Source organism: Lissotriton vulgaris, unplaced genomic scaffold (genome assembly GCF_964263255.1).
Source record: "Lissotriton vulgaris unplaced genomic scaffold, aLisVul1.2 SCAFFOLD_370, whole genome shotgun sequence".
Taxonomy (NCBI): Eukaryota; Metazoa; Chordata; class Amphibia; order Caudata; family Salamandridae; genus Lissotriton; species Lissotriton vulgaris.
The window spans coordinates 1,514,228-1,529,242 of NW_028247800.1; positions in this window are offsets into that span (position 1 = coordinate 1,514,228).

The following is a 15,015-nucleotide window of genomic DNA, read 5'->3' on the forward strand; positions in this document are numbered from 1 at the left end:
TTGATGATTTGCGCTCCAAGGGAGACTGTGAACCTGTGCTTGCTGGTCTCTCCATTGGAGAGAGCTTCAGAGCACATGTGGTTTTCGCCGGACTGAGACAGCTGGTCAAACCCTCAAGCACACTGACAACCGGTGCACCTACAACTCCCGCTATGCCTGTCATCTCCGTGGCCCCGCCCCATAGGCGACGCAACGGAAAAAAATAAAATGAATATAAACACTGGTTTATTATCGTATTATTTTTTGGCTGCTGGTAGGGGAGGCGACGCTCCTCTGCCATAGCGGAGGAACCGCCACTGCGCAATTGGAGTATTTGTCACTTTCTTAGTATACCAAGGGGAGATTTTTTGGTATTCTTGGTCAATAACCCTGTCCTCTTGGTTAGAGGGATTTCTCTCCATTGTTGAATTTATAAATCAACTTTTAATGAGGATCTTCCGGCTCAAGAAACTAGAAATCAGGCTCCAGTTTTGGGTGAAACCAAGACATGAAGATACTCGGAACCTGGCAGTACTGCGAGGCAGTAATAATGGAAGAACACAAGCCATATAAACCTACATAACATAATATCATTATAACTAGTTCTAAAGAAGCACAGTTACCAGTAGTCCAGCGACACATGGTGAATTAGGTGCTCCTGTGAAAAAGACAGAATATACTTGGGAAAAAAACTGTCAACAGGGCAGAACATCCCTTCCACACAACGGGACAGCGTTAAAGAGGAAAATTGATATACGTTTCTGTTTCATCATGAAATGTAAATGTAATTTATAGAGCGCAGCTCATGCCTGAGGGCGTCTTGGCGCTGTAGAATTCCTACTAAGGCAGCGGCAGTGTCTGTGATGAGCCACCCATGACAGTGAGCAGAGAGTGTGACCAGACTCAGTTTCAAACTTAATGACATATATATTACCTAAAACTGCCAGAAAACTCCAAATAAATAGGTTTCCTGCACTTCCACTTATTCACATAATAAGGAGGAAAAAAATAAGAGAACTAGAAACGTGGAATTTATTTTTATAGGGAAAAAACGGCTTTTAGGAAAAGAAAAGATTAGCTGGTTTCAACCTCATGGCCAAAAGGTCTGATATTTCTGGTAATGAGGAGCAGCACATTCCCGAGCGTCTAAGGAAACATTGTCACAAGATTGGAAAGCCAGACTTTACAAAGATTCATATTGTGGTTGGTGTGAGTCAGGGTTCATAAGAAAACACTTGAGAAGCCCACACCCTTCTAGGCTGACGCTAGAGAGTCACTTTTCCATTTTTACTGCAATACATGTACACGGAAGTTTCAATTCAGTAAATGAATTCCTTCTGCAAGCATAAATAGGCCCGACGCGGTATCTCTGGCAGGGAGTTCTCGTCAGATCGGTCATAGATAGCATTGATAGGGTCATTACCAGCTGCAGGCACCTCGTGCACGTATTCCCATATTCCGGATGACTTGAGAGTCGTTGGCGGACTCTGATTGGTGGGTGTTGCTTCTGACATGTTTTTCCAGTCAGAAGAAACAATGGCTCCAGGTCATGGCTCAGTCATAATCTCTTCCCAAACGCCTCACGTAATATTTTGCGGCTAATTCTTTCCTGTCAGCAACCTTCGCTTTTGGACTGATCACGGTCTAAGCATTGTACAGGTGTGCGAACTTCTTGTAATTTCCTGTTGCGTAATCAGGTAAAATTTCGAGACAATTACATGAGATTACGCAGAATGGAAATCCGGCATTTATAGCCTGATTCATCAAGCCGAAATCGGCTCGCAAAGGGCCAGATTCTGAGAATCTGGCCCTTTGCGAGCGCTATTTTTGCATTTGGGATTCATCATCCCAAATGCAAAAATCGGTAATAGCGATTTCGCTATTTTGCGAGGAATTACATTTAAGGAATCTCTATTTGAGATTCCTTAAATGCAATTCATCATCCATTTAAAAATTGCGAATTCGCAATTTCGGCCCGCTATTTACCGCGAGGTCAAACCTCGTGGTAAATAGCGAAAACTTAGAAAAATGCTTTTAAAAGCATTTTTCTAAGTTGCATGTTGCACACACACATGTCCTTTGGACATGTGTGTGCGCAACACCTGTTTCAATTTGCATTTAAGGGGTGCTACAGGGTGTCCTTTGGACACCCCTGGCACCCTTTGAATCGCTATCTTATTTGCGATTAGCTAATTGCTATTCGCAAATAAGGAATACTCCCCATTCATTCCTATGGGCCTTTTGGCCTATAGGAATGAATGGGGAGTTATTCCTTATTTGCGATTAGCAACTTGCTAATCGCAAATAAGGAATGTGTAGGAATCGCAATTCTTTTTGCGATTCCTACATGAATCCCGTTTTGCGAGTCTGTAATAGCGATTCCTTATGAATCGCTATTATAGACTCGCAAAACGGGTCATTGATGAATCAGGCTGTTAATCCTATAGTTTAGTGCGAAAAGCACCCTCATGTCCAAATTGGACGTGAGGACCCATTTTATGCTAAATTAAAGTGCAAAAACCGTAAGCGCAGCGAACAGTAGAAACTCACTATTGATTGTTTACTGTGTTCCCGGTCTCCCGCAATAGTTAAATAAGGAAGCAGAGATAGTCACATAAATTCAGAAATTTCGCGTACCAATTGTAATGTGAAAAGCCAGAAATAATGTGAAATTTCGCTGGTGTAAGAAATGTCACCTGGGCCTACTGAAGCGACATCTGGCCTACATCCCTATTTTGCCAAGTGTTTCCCGCTTTAGTACTAATAACATGTTTTTATATAGCACTTCTTACCATACCTGTTTCTAGGGGCTGTCAATGTTAAATGTCTCTCTTTTCTGTTTTAAGGCTGCTCGACTTCCACCTCAGTAGGATGGGAGGATGAGAGGCACTGGACATGTTTCAAGCTTGTGACCTGCAGATCACCATACAGCAGTGATGTAACAAAACCTCAGGGCACCAATTGTAAGGTAAGGTGAGGGGGCTCCAAATACCCATTCCCTAAGTGCCTTGTTCCTTTTGAGTGTTTTATGTGTTTGAATATGGCCAGACCATGGGGGCCTCCGAGGAGAATGGTATTGGGGGCCCCATGCACCACAGGGGCCTTCGTTACACCCTTGCCATACAGCTCTACAGTGAACGTTTAACTCACTTACCTGTCTGTTAGGAGGGTAGAGCTTAGACATAGAACTTAGACAGAACTGGGCACCACACTGACACCCACTGACCACGCACGCAACCTTGGATTCATCCTGGACTTCTCTCTCATGATGACCAAGCAAATCAACGCCATCACATCATCATACTTCAACACCCTGCGCATGCTCCATAAGATCTTCTGGTGGATCCCTCACGTTCTACACTCCAACACGCAAACTCCGCTCTGCCAGCCTTGCCCTTGCTCCCATCCCACGGATCCGCAGAACCACCGCCGGAGGAAGATCATTCTCCTACATGGCAGCCAAGACGTGGAACTCCCTCCCTGCCCACCTACGACTGACCCAGGACCACCTCACCTTCAGGAAACACCTCAAGACCTGGCTCTTCGAGCAGTAGCGGCACTCCCCCCCCCCCTCCCCCACCACTTTAGACCCCTACGGGTGAGTAGCGTGCTCTACAAATATATTGATTGATCGATTGATTAATTGCATTGACGGCTTTGATACCTAGACTGATGCCCTTTGCAGGCTTTCCACTGCTGATTTATGTAGCAATGTGGAATGCCTGGGTCTTCATCAATTAGATCAGGTAAGACTGCATAAAAGACCCCAAAACCAAACAATAACTCAAAAGGCCACTTTTATTGGGTCAGGTCTGCAAGTCAAGCTTGATTTAGAGTTTTCAGGATATGACAGAATGGATCTAGATATCCATCTGCGGTATTACAAGTGCCTTATATCCTATTGCACGTGTAATACAGTGGACAAGATGTCTGTTGTGTTTGTGACGGAGTATCCCATCAGCCAAACTAAGTTAGGCCCTTAATATGATACATGAATTGAACCCCAGCTTCACAGTACCAAGGATAGATCAAACCCCCCCTTCTCTCTTAAACTTTGATAAAGTGTCAACGGTCCCCCAAAGCACACTCATGCCCCAAACAGCTATTTTCTATCTTCCACCTAACATCCATTCTTTCATACGTCACCCTCATCTAAACAAACCCTAAATATTTCAACCCATCCCCAACTTATTATGCTTAAAGTCTCCACATTTCTGACCTGGACTATCGCCTGTACCCCCTACGAGGGTTGAATATTTGTGCATGTGACTCTCCAACCCCCTCATAAAATCTGCATCAAAGCTCACTACTTATCAGCAGCCTGTCCCACTATAGCAAAATTAACTTCCAGAGCTGTGCCCAAAATACAATTGACCTACAGAAAGAACATTTACCACCAACTCCTAACATTAACTAAACCAAAGAGTTGCTGAAAACACGCTCCACCCGCCCCAAAAAAGTGGTGGAGCAAAAAGACCTTCTCTAGAGTGACCTGCCTATGAGTTGAAGGAACCCACAAGAGAGGCTGAGCACCTGGGACCCAGTCCATATCAACCATTATTCTGATCCAGGCCTCCACAAAACCTGACCTATTTAAGAACCCAAGGCACTCCCTCCCCCAGGTACTCAAATTCTGGTCTCTAGCCGACAACACCTAGGACCTAATTTTTGCATCTCCCAAAACTACCACTCTTGTCTGGACATACATTTGAGCTGGTTGTGCCAAGAAAGCATTCCGTTTGATGACCTGCCTCCTCAGGTTAGATGTTGCTGAAAGGTTATGTGGTCTGAGATAAGAACCAGAGAGGCATATTTACATGCGCCTAGAGCCACAGGAACGTCACTGTTATTGATGTTCCTGTGGCAATAGGGCTTCGCCTTATTCACAAGGGGGAACCCTTTCACACTATACTTAGCGTAAAAAGGGTGGCCAAAAGGTGTTGAGGTGGGCAGGTAGGAAAATTAGCTAGTCAGGAGGCATGTTCACTATCAGGCCAGTCTACCCCATAGGTGGGCTTCCTGATGTGAACACAAAAACTAGATTTCAACCATCTTGAATTTTGGTGGAAATAGGTTCACTGGGTCAGGGTTATGCTCACTTCCCACAGGAAGTGGTGATATGGGGGGTGTAGTCACCTGAAAGGCAAGTAGCTCATTGGCTACCAATGGTCACTTCCCTTAATGCACCAAAATGGAGTGAATAGGTGGACCCCTGATGCCAGGAACTCAGACTCTATGCATCCAGAAAGAGAGGACAAAGAAGAGCCATGAAAACAAGAACTGAAGACTTGCTGTGCACTTTTTGGAGCCAAACCCTGCCTGCCTGCACCAGTCTCGACAGTCGTGAAGAAACCGACTTGTCTTGCAGCTGAACCTCTACCAAGAACCACAGTAAATTTGTTCACTATCAGGCCAGTCCAACCCTAAGATGGGCTACCTGATTTGAAGACGAAAACTAGAATCCCACCATCTTGATTTTTTGTTAAAATAGATTCACTGGGCCAGGGTTAGCCCCACTTCCCACAAGTAGTGGCATATAGGGGGTGTGTTCATCCTAAAGTTGAGTAGCCCATTGGCTACAACCGATCACTCCCCTTAATGCCCTAAATTGAGTATTTAGGTGACACCCCTAATGCCAGGAACTCAAATTCAATTGACCCAGAAGGAGAGGACAAAGAAGAGCTGCGAAAACGAGAACTGAAGAGTTGCTGTGGACTTTTTGGCACCAAACCTCGCCTGTATGCCCAGTCTAGAAAATCGTGAAGAAACCGACTCGTCCTGCAGCTGAATCTCTACCAAGAACCCCGGTAGACTGCTCACCCATCGCAAAATGTCAGCAATCTCCCTTGGACTAGAGGAGCTACTCCCCTGCAATTGCAGGCACCAAAACAGCAGAGACCGGTTGCAGTAGTAGAAGGAGTCTCGAAACGTCCTGTCTTTGTTCGTGTTGCATATATGTTTATTAGACACAAAAAGAACAAAAAAATAAAGGACGGGAGTAGATTCAAATCAGTCTCTCAAGGCTTCAGTTGTTGGTGATCGGTCTCCTTTCCTTCAGGAAGCCTCACGTCTTTCAGGGATCCCAAATTAAATACAAAAAAGGAAAACAAATCCAAAACAAAGAATTAGAAATGGTCACTCTTTCTAAGGGGTTCACCAGAGTGGCAACTTCACCATGCAGGGGTGTTTATGCACAATAGGAAGTTGTGGCTACAACCTTTCTGTGGTGGGTTCCCCTCCCATCCACATGCACTCCCACATGCACTTCTCTCTTCCCCAAGTGCCTGCTATTTCCTGGCACCCCACCAGCCCTACTACTTGCCTCTGACCACGACCCATCTCCTTGGCCGTGGTATGGGCATCTGAGGCGTTCGTCTCGTCCCTCGAGTCACTGGGACTGTAATTGGCACAGCGCAACTGTCCGTCTTCAGACTCCTCGGCTCCGGCATCTCTGGGGCACTCAAAGCCTCCGTAGCTCAGTCCACGATGTTGTGCACTCCATTTGGTAAATCTTCCTCAGGAACGGTGGTCGCCACCTCCGGTTTTTAGCCGCTCGCTTCCACGTCATCCCGTACATCTAGTTTTAGAGTCTCTGCTTGCATTCTTTCTTCGCTTTCGTTTCCCTTCTCGTGCTTCTTGTCTAGCCCTTCCCAGGGGCGTGACAAATCTCCCACCCCTGGTTCAGAGAGAGCAGGAGCACTCTCAGTTGTTGGGGCTTGGTCAAAGATGTCGGTCATGTTGGATTTCCGTGCTTCCTCACACCGGTTAAACGTGCTGCAGCTTCCCTGTCATACCAAAAAAGCAGCTGCCCAGAAGAGGTCACCATGCTCTGGAAGGTCAGATCAATCTCCCCACCTAGTGAGAATATGCCAGGGCCAATCGGAACCGCACAGCACTAATACCCAGGGTACTGGACCCGATGCAGCAGCCAAAGCCTATTTGTGTCCAATCGGGACTCCAGAAGCACCGAAACTGAGCAGCTGTCAAGGGACATCAGCACCGCAGTACCCACTTCCAGAGTGGCCTAACAGTCCTGGTTTTAGCACCCTCAACCGGCAAGACCGACAACCCCAAGGTCCTACAATGCACCAGACCAGCTGACCTAACCCCTCTGAACCCGAGCACTCCGGCATGAGTTCTCAAAAACTGACTGTGCTGCCCTGCTCCTAAGACCCTTGTGAACTGAGCCCCCTGTTGAGAGCTCATACACCTGTCCCCAAGTCCCTCTCTCCAGCCTGTTTGTGGCTGGCCCACCCTCTTTCCATTGATGTTTTGAGTAAAGCTACCAAACCAACCAGTGCCTCTGCACCCTGACGCCACACTGCAGGAAAACGCTAACTGCTGGTAGTACTTTGGACCTTAACCCCCCACCACCTTGAGTCCTGAAGGGGATCCCCAGAAATCTACTGCCAGTACCTATAAACTGTATATGTCTTTATCTCCCATAGGAAAGCATTACGCGTAAAAACGCTTTTAAGTGAACATTTTACTTACCTGTGAAAGTCAATATTTTAAAAAGTACTTATTTGCTTACAAAGTTCTTGGTATCAAAGCTTATATAAAAATACTAGATATTTTTCTGAATTGGTCTTAGATTTATTCTTAGAGTGTGTGTCTCACTTAGTGCCTCTGTGAAGCCTAAGCTGCTCACCCACACTACCATAAAAGAAAGCATCTGGGGCTAGATATAGGTAAATCTTTTTTACCGATTCTAAAATACCAAATTTTACCGATTCTGTATTTTAAAATCGGTAAAATAGATGTAGGTAAAAATTCTGTATTTTTTACCGAATCGGTAAGATTCGGTAATTACCAAATCGGTATTTACCGATTCGGTATTTCCCATTGATTCCTATGGGCCTGGAGGCCCATAGGATTGAATGTCAATTACCGAACCAGTAATTACAGATTCGGTAAATACCGAAAAATTAAAGGGTGGCAGGGTGTCTCTTTGACACCCTGTTGCACCCCTGATTAGTGCTTGTGTGCCATGTGGCACACATACATGCCCTTAGGGCATGTATGTGTGCCACATGGCACAGGTGTAAATGCACATATTTGCATTTACATAGGAATTCGTTATTTACCACCAACTAATAGTTGGTGGTAAATAACGAATCCCTAAAAAGCCTTGTAGCACTGTTTAAAGTGCTACCTACATGTCAAAATACAGATTCGGTAATTTTACCGAATCTGTAATTTTACCGAATCGGCAAATTTACCGATTCAGTAAAATTACCGATTCGGTAAAATTACCTAATCTGTATTTTGACATGCCCTACATCTCAGTATCCAAATACCGGTCGGTAACGGCCGAAAATCAGTATTTTCTGCCGTTACCGACCAGTATTTGGATACCTACATCTGGCCCCTGGTGTTATCATTTTTGCCTCTATAAACCAATACGGGTTGCCTGGACTCTCTGCACAGCATACCTAATTTTTGGGAACTATTTAGAGAGCCAGCGTCCTACAATTACATCCATATAGAGTCAGTGAACCAATCCAGGGGCAAGGGGACTGTGTTGCAAGACCGCATTATTCAGAATGAGCTCCTCTTGCACCCCATGCTGTAGCAGGATGGTCCCTGTCCACAGCAAACCCCCTGATTCTGATAGTCAAGTGTGAGGAATCCCAAAATCGAAATCATTGAGAAAAAGATTGAGGGAGTTGTACCATAGATTACACTTTTCCGGTGCACAAGGGTTTTGAAAGTTTCACGGCCAGATTTACATACCTTTTGCACTGGGTCAACATCACAAAAGTGACCCAAACCTGAACAAAATGTTCTTTGTTAGATTTACTTTCCAACCCAGAACTTGCTTTGCCCTGGAAAGTTGCCTGAAAGTTGCTCAAAGTACTGTTTTGCATTGCTCTGTGTTAAGGGGGCGTTCCATGCATGGTACATGGTCGTTCCATGCAGCCACCCATGGTTTTTGATGCAAAACCTATCTACTAACAATAGTAGACAGGGGTTTGCCAAAAAATAACGCCACTTTGAAAACAGGCATTAACAAGTATTGGAAATGCAATAGGTCTCGCATTAGGAAAGTTTGAGCTATTGGTCTTATACATTTTTTTATTTTTTATTTATGTGTTTGTTAAAATAGCTAAAATAATAGCTCTGTCATTTACAATGCCAATAGTTATAACTTTCGCAAATGTGACACCTATAGCATTTGTAATGCAACATTTTTTTATTTACGTGACTAAGATGTATTAATATTACAAATAACAATGGCTTTTATTTTTTTTGTTAAATTAATTGTTAAATAATTTATTTAATTTGTAATGGCAATAGCCTAAACTTTTGTAAATAAGTTTTGTGAACATTATATTCAGTGTTTTTTATTGTGACGAAAATCCAAGAACAGAAGTGAAATATTAACATCTTTTTTGTGATTTGTAATAAAGCTTGAAAGCTTGAAACAGCTTTAAACAGTGTCGCCTGTCGTGAACTGAGGGCTGTAACTCACTGTGTAATGCACTATGTAAAGGAGACCACAAAATACAGAAAGTGTGAATTGAACTTTACAGGAAATGGGAGCCGAACAATGGGGAGAGGGAGGGCGGGGTGATTTATGCTTCCAGATTATGAGGTGGAAGTGCTCTGGCGACTACACCGCCCCCTCCCCACAGTTGCAAGTCAAACTTGAGCGAAGAGAAGAACATGCAGTGTTGCAGATCCTGAGCTAACTTTTGTTTACCTTTGTCAGTGGCAGTGTAATCCCTGTCATAAAGATTACATGTTGTTTTTTATTTATTATTTACTTTGTGTTTCAGCCTGCCGCTAGTTGTGCTAGTTGTGTGCGTGTGTCTGAGTGTGCATGTGGGTGTGTGTATGTGAGTGCATGCATGTGAGTCTGTTTGCAAGTGCATGCGTGTGTGTGTCTGTGTGTGAGTGGGTGTGTGTGTCTGTGTGTGTGAAGAATTCTCTCATGCTGTATTTTGAGAAAGCCTTTGTGTATGCTGTCTATGTTTGTAAGCGCTGCGTTTAAAAAACAAGACGGAGGGAAGGCAGAGAAGGGGAGGAGAAATGCGACACAGCGGGCAGGGGTGTTATAACTTTGATAGTACAACATGTACATACATTAAAGCCCCCCTGTCTGAACGCAGGCGTTCATGTTTTATACATTTTTTCAAATCGTGCTAGCAAGATGAATTTGCAAATGCAAGTTTTACAAGTCTGTACCGAAGGCTGAAGGTGTTTAGGACTGGTGCGGATGTTGAAGCGAAAGTCGCATCCTTATTGGAGGCAGATGCGACACACGGTTGTCCATCATGGCGGTTCCGCGTACATAACGTACTCATTAAGCTACGCATTTGCTTCCGGTTCAGTCGCGCTCTGGCAGGCCGCGCGCCTTCCGGAGGTCGGTAAACAGAGTGACGCTAATCCCATCTGCTCGAGCCGGGTTATCCAAGGCGACGTTAGTCACCTGGAGCAGGGCTCTGGCAGACGAGCTGGGTTTACAGATCTCAGAATGATGGAAATCTATGCAAGCAAGACCTTTCGGTATCGAGCGTATGGCCCTCACATCCAGAGAACCAAGAGGGCGGGATTACGAGTTTCTCAAGCTTTGTTAATAAGGGGAGGGGGCGGAGCGGCGAGAGAAAGGAGAGACAGCAGGTGAAGACAAGTCCTTTCGGTATCGAACGTATGGCCCTCACATCCAGAGAACCAAGAGGGCGGGATTACGAGTTTCTCAGCTTTGTTAATAAGGGGAGGGGGCGGAGCGGCGAGAGAAAGGAGAGACAGCAAGTGAAGACAAGTCCTTTCGGTATCGAACGTATGGCCCTCACATCCAGAGAACCAAGAGGGCAGGATTACGAGTTTCTCAAGCTTTGTTAATAAGGGGAGGGGGCGGAGCGGCGAGAGAAAGGAGAGACAGCAAGTGAAGATAACAAGCTTTGTTAATAAGGGGAGGGGGCGGAGCGGCAAGAGAAAGGAGAGACAGCAAGTGAAGACAAGACGGAGGGAAGGCAGGAGGAGAAATGCGACACGGCGGGCAGGGGAGGGGGCGGAGTGGGGGGGGGTGGGAGGAGTGCGGCTGAGGGAACAGACGGCGATTTGGTGCTGTGCACGCGCATTTTAGGTCAATGCGCTTGCGCATTGACCTAAAACCGCACGGGCACAGCACCAAATTGCCAGTTGGGTAAAGTTTGTTTAAAACCCTATAGTCTCGCTCTGCTCAATGCGCATGCGCATTGAGAGGCGAGACCTAAAAAGAAGTGCTTTTATTGCTCCAAACCTTTCCCACTTTGCATGTGTGCTGCACTGTACAGCACACATCCAAAGTGGGAAATGTTCTAAAGTTAGTCTAAGCTTAGTATTTTGTACTGGATGGGTCCCCTTCCACTGCACAAACTATGCTAGACTCACACAGCAACCTATGTACTATGTTGTAAAGGTGTATGCGTGGCGCTCGGCAGCTTGATTGTATGCCAGTCCTAGGGAGAGAGGAGGAGAGTGCCATATCTCTGCATACCTGCTTTTTTCCTGTCATGCAGTGCAAAAAACATTGGCTGCTGCACTGCATTGTGACAGTTTGGTCAATTTGTGCCTCAAGGTGGTTCAACTGCAGCTAATTAGTTATGGGTAAATGAGACTGCAGAGAGGGATATACCTTGTTGTTGTAGAAGGAAAGAAGGTTTACAGTCCTTTAATGCACACCCAATACATAGTTTTGGCAAATATACATTTCTTTTGTCGCAGCTGGCAGTGTAAGCAAAACTTCTCTACCAAAGTTGATGTTTGCACCATTGGTGGTGCAGCTCGGGTGCCAAGGGCGTTAGTACAAGCAAGGAAACAGAGCCCAAAACTGTTGTAAATTATAACAATAATCAGGATTCTGTGGGTTTACCATGCCTCCGTGCCCTTGCGCTACTGTGCCTGCTGAACGATTGATAGCTGCACCCCTGGTTTGTACAGAGAACTGCTAGTGAGAGCAGTGCACACAAAAATATTTTTCTCCTAGGTTTCATAAGCGCGGTGGATTTGCTATAAAGCTGAGAGGAGAAGAGTTCTTGAGCTCTTATTAATTAGATGTGTTTTGAAAGCTCATACTTAGCGCTTCAGTGCGGCGCCAATTTTCGCGCTGTGCTGAAGATTCGAAAACGAGCGTGGTCGTGACGGAACAGTTCCGTTACCAGCACAGCCCAACCGACGCTTGTGACGGAACCGTTCCGTCACGAGCGTCGAAGGGGTTAGAGGCAGATTTATCAAAATGTCATGTAACGCACACAACACAACAAGACAACTTGCTGCATTGTGTGACTGGGAGAGAGCAGGAATGCACCATATCTACTAGGATATGCAGCATTCTTGCTCCCTCCCTGTGCTTGCACACCATGTTGCAAGGCTGCCTGCATTACGGGCAGGATGGTTTTCGTGCAGGAAGGAACACCTTCCTGTACAAAACAATCCATAGAGGCATTTTTCTATTTCTATGCTTGCTGCAGACATAGAAAGAGGAAATAAAGAAAAGAAATTAAGAGATTTCTTCTCGTTATGCCTCTTTTGGGAAGGCGTACCAATATGACACGATCCCAGGTTTACTATGCTTAGTAAATCTGCGATTGCGTTAAAATCCAGCGGTGAATGGATGGGAATGCCAATGCTCCACCCATGCAGCAACTTCCCAACGCTGAGTTACGCATGGCAGCAACTTGCGCTACCTTGTAGTACTCTGGATTTAATAAGCCACATGGTGCCAAGCAAGGTGAATTTGCGTGGCTTAGTAAATCTCACTTAAGCCCTTGTGTTGCCGTGCGTGATCGAAGGGCAACGCCAGGGCTTAGTGAATTTGGCCCTTAGAATACAAATGTACTCAGCATATTCCACAAAAGTATTTATTTTTAATTTACTGAAAACTCGAAAGAAATCTGAAAGCCTTAACACTGCAACTGGGTCTGTCAGTGCTGTTTCTGTTCACAGTGACTTCTGGTACTGCTAACAGTGGTAAGTGCAGCTGGGAAGGTAGAGACATCACCAGCCTTCATGTTCTGTTTCTGTGTTATGCCCCTGAGACAGTCCCTAGTACTGTGCATCTGCACTGTGTTCAGAAGCGGCTGGTAATTTTAGCAGGAAGGGGGGCGGACGGGACACGCACACATACACGCTCACTCACACCCATGCTTTCATATATGCACACATACACAGATCTATTCACAACACTCACTCTCAAATATTCCTACATATACGCATGCATCAAACATTAACCCCTTCCATGCTCATGACAAGGTCAACTCGTCATGGGTTTTACCTGCCCTGTGCTTATGACGAGTTGACCGTGTCATGATTCTATAGTATTCAAGTATTTTCAGCGCAGGAGGGGAACCCCCTAGAAGTCAAGGTGTTAAAAGAAATTCACATTTACCTATGCAGCTCTGCCTCGGAAGTCCCAGGAGGGTTGGGACTGCCATCTTCCCTCTGTCAGCCAATGAGGGGAGACAGCAGTCCCTAGCTCATCACAGAGTAGGGTGGGGTCAGCGAGAGTTTCTGACCCCACCCCACTCTTTGACAAGGTTTCAGTCATTGGCATTCAGCCCTGGGCACTTCAAGACTTAAAACAGAAGCGCAGAGGTCCAAGTAATTAGTGACCCTCCTCCTCTTCACGAGGGAGAGGGACTCGAGGTACTTTGCCAAGCTGAGGAGGTCACGCCCACAGGAGCTGTGACATCTTCATCTCAGCAAAGTTCAGCTCATGCAGCCAGGAGCCTGCTCAATTAGTGCATGTTTAGCTCCTGGCTACCTGACCAGAAAATAAAGATTGTCTGTCAGGCTTACCATTGCTCAGCCTGTCAGACACTCTTTTTGTTGGGCAAAAGGTGAGTGGCATGGGCCCTCCGCCTGTTAGGATGGTCCAGGGCTGACTGTGTTGCTCTCCTGTGGTACCAGATGCTCACAGTGATGTAATGAAAAATATGAAATGCGTTTGTCTGTCCCACAAGATCCGTGGCACTTATTTTGCTCCACGTATTCCTGCCGGCAGTCACCTCTATTTGCAGTCAGTAGTTGGCAAGTAGAGTTTGTATGTTCTTTAAATTTCTTGATGATTTGGTAGGTGTGTAATCCTGTGTCCCAGAAGGTGGGCTTCATTTACAATGTTTGTTATGTCAATGAAATGCATTTGAAACACTTCTTAATGATTGATCTAGAACACAGCCCCACTGGCAAGAATCTCCTGTGGGTGGTGTTGGTATACTTCCTACTGCATCTCTTTCCTCTTGGAAGCTGAAGAACACATGTATCTATTTTCAGGCTCTACTGACAGTGCAGGGTGCCCCACTGCTTTCAAGCAGTGGGAAGAAGAAACATAAATGATAATAACTTTGAGTTATTTTTATTTAATGCCTCGTGCTGCTTTGCAGGCCGGTGGGTGGGCGGGCCTGCTCTGCTTTCGGAGCAGGGCAGGGGAGGAGTGGTTTGCCCACTCCTAAGTGTGCAATGACTGTTTGTTTGGCCCTCTCGGGCTGCCCAAACCAGTCATGCACACTGTCCCCATATTCCATGCAGGCTGCATTACAGCCTGCATGGAGAACAAGCCCAGGACCCCATTCCCTGGTTGAGCGTCGTACCAGGACTCTCAAAACCAATCACAACGCTGCACTGCAGCGTTGTGTTTGGTCAGGGGAGCCTCAGTGCTTGCCAATCACAATGCTGCATTGCAGTGTTCTGATTGGTCAGTGGGGCCTGCTTCTTGTTCCTCAAGTTCCACGAGGAGAGCAGGAGCAGAATCGCGGGACACAGTGGCAAGGTAAGTAATTTTATTTTTGATTTTTTTTTTCTATGCATGACCCCACCACTACCGCCGCGCGACCCCCACGTAACCCCCCTGCCCCACTTGCCCGCCTCGCCACCCGCAAGTCATGCTGGCCGCCACTGCTCACGACCCTCCATCAGCTTTGTACACCATGTTACCTACTAACACACCTACACTTATGGGTGCTCTTCTAGTGTAGAACTGAGAAAGGGACTTTGTTCTTGCGATCAGCAGTGACAATCCCCATCGTTAGATGCCTGAACCGTTTCCCACAA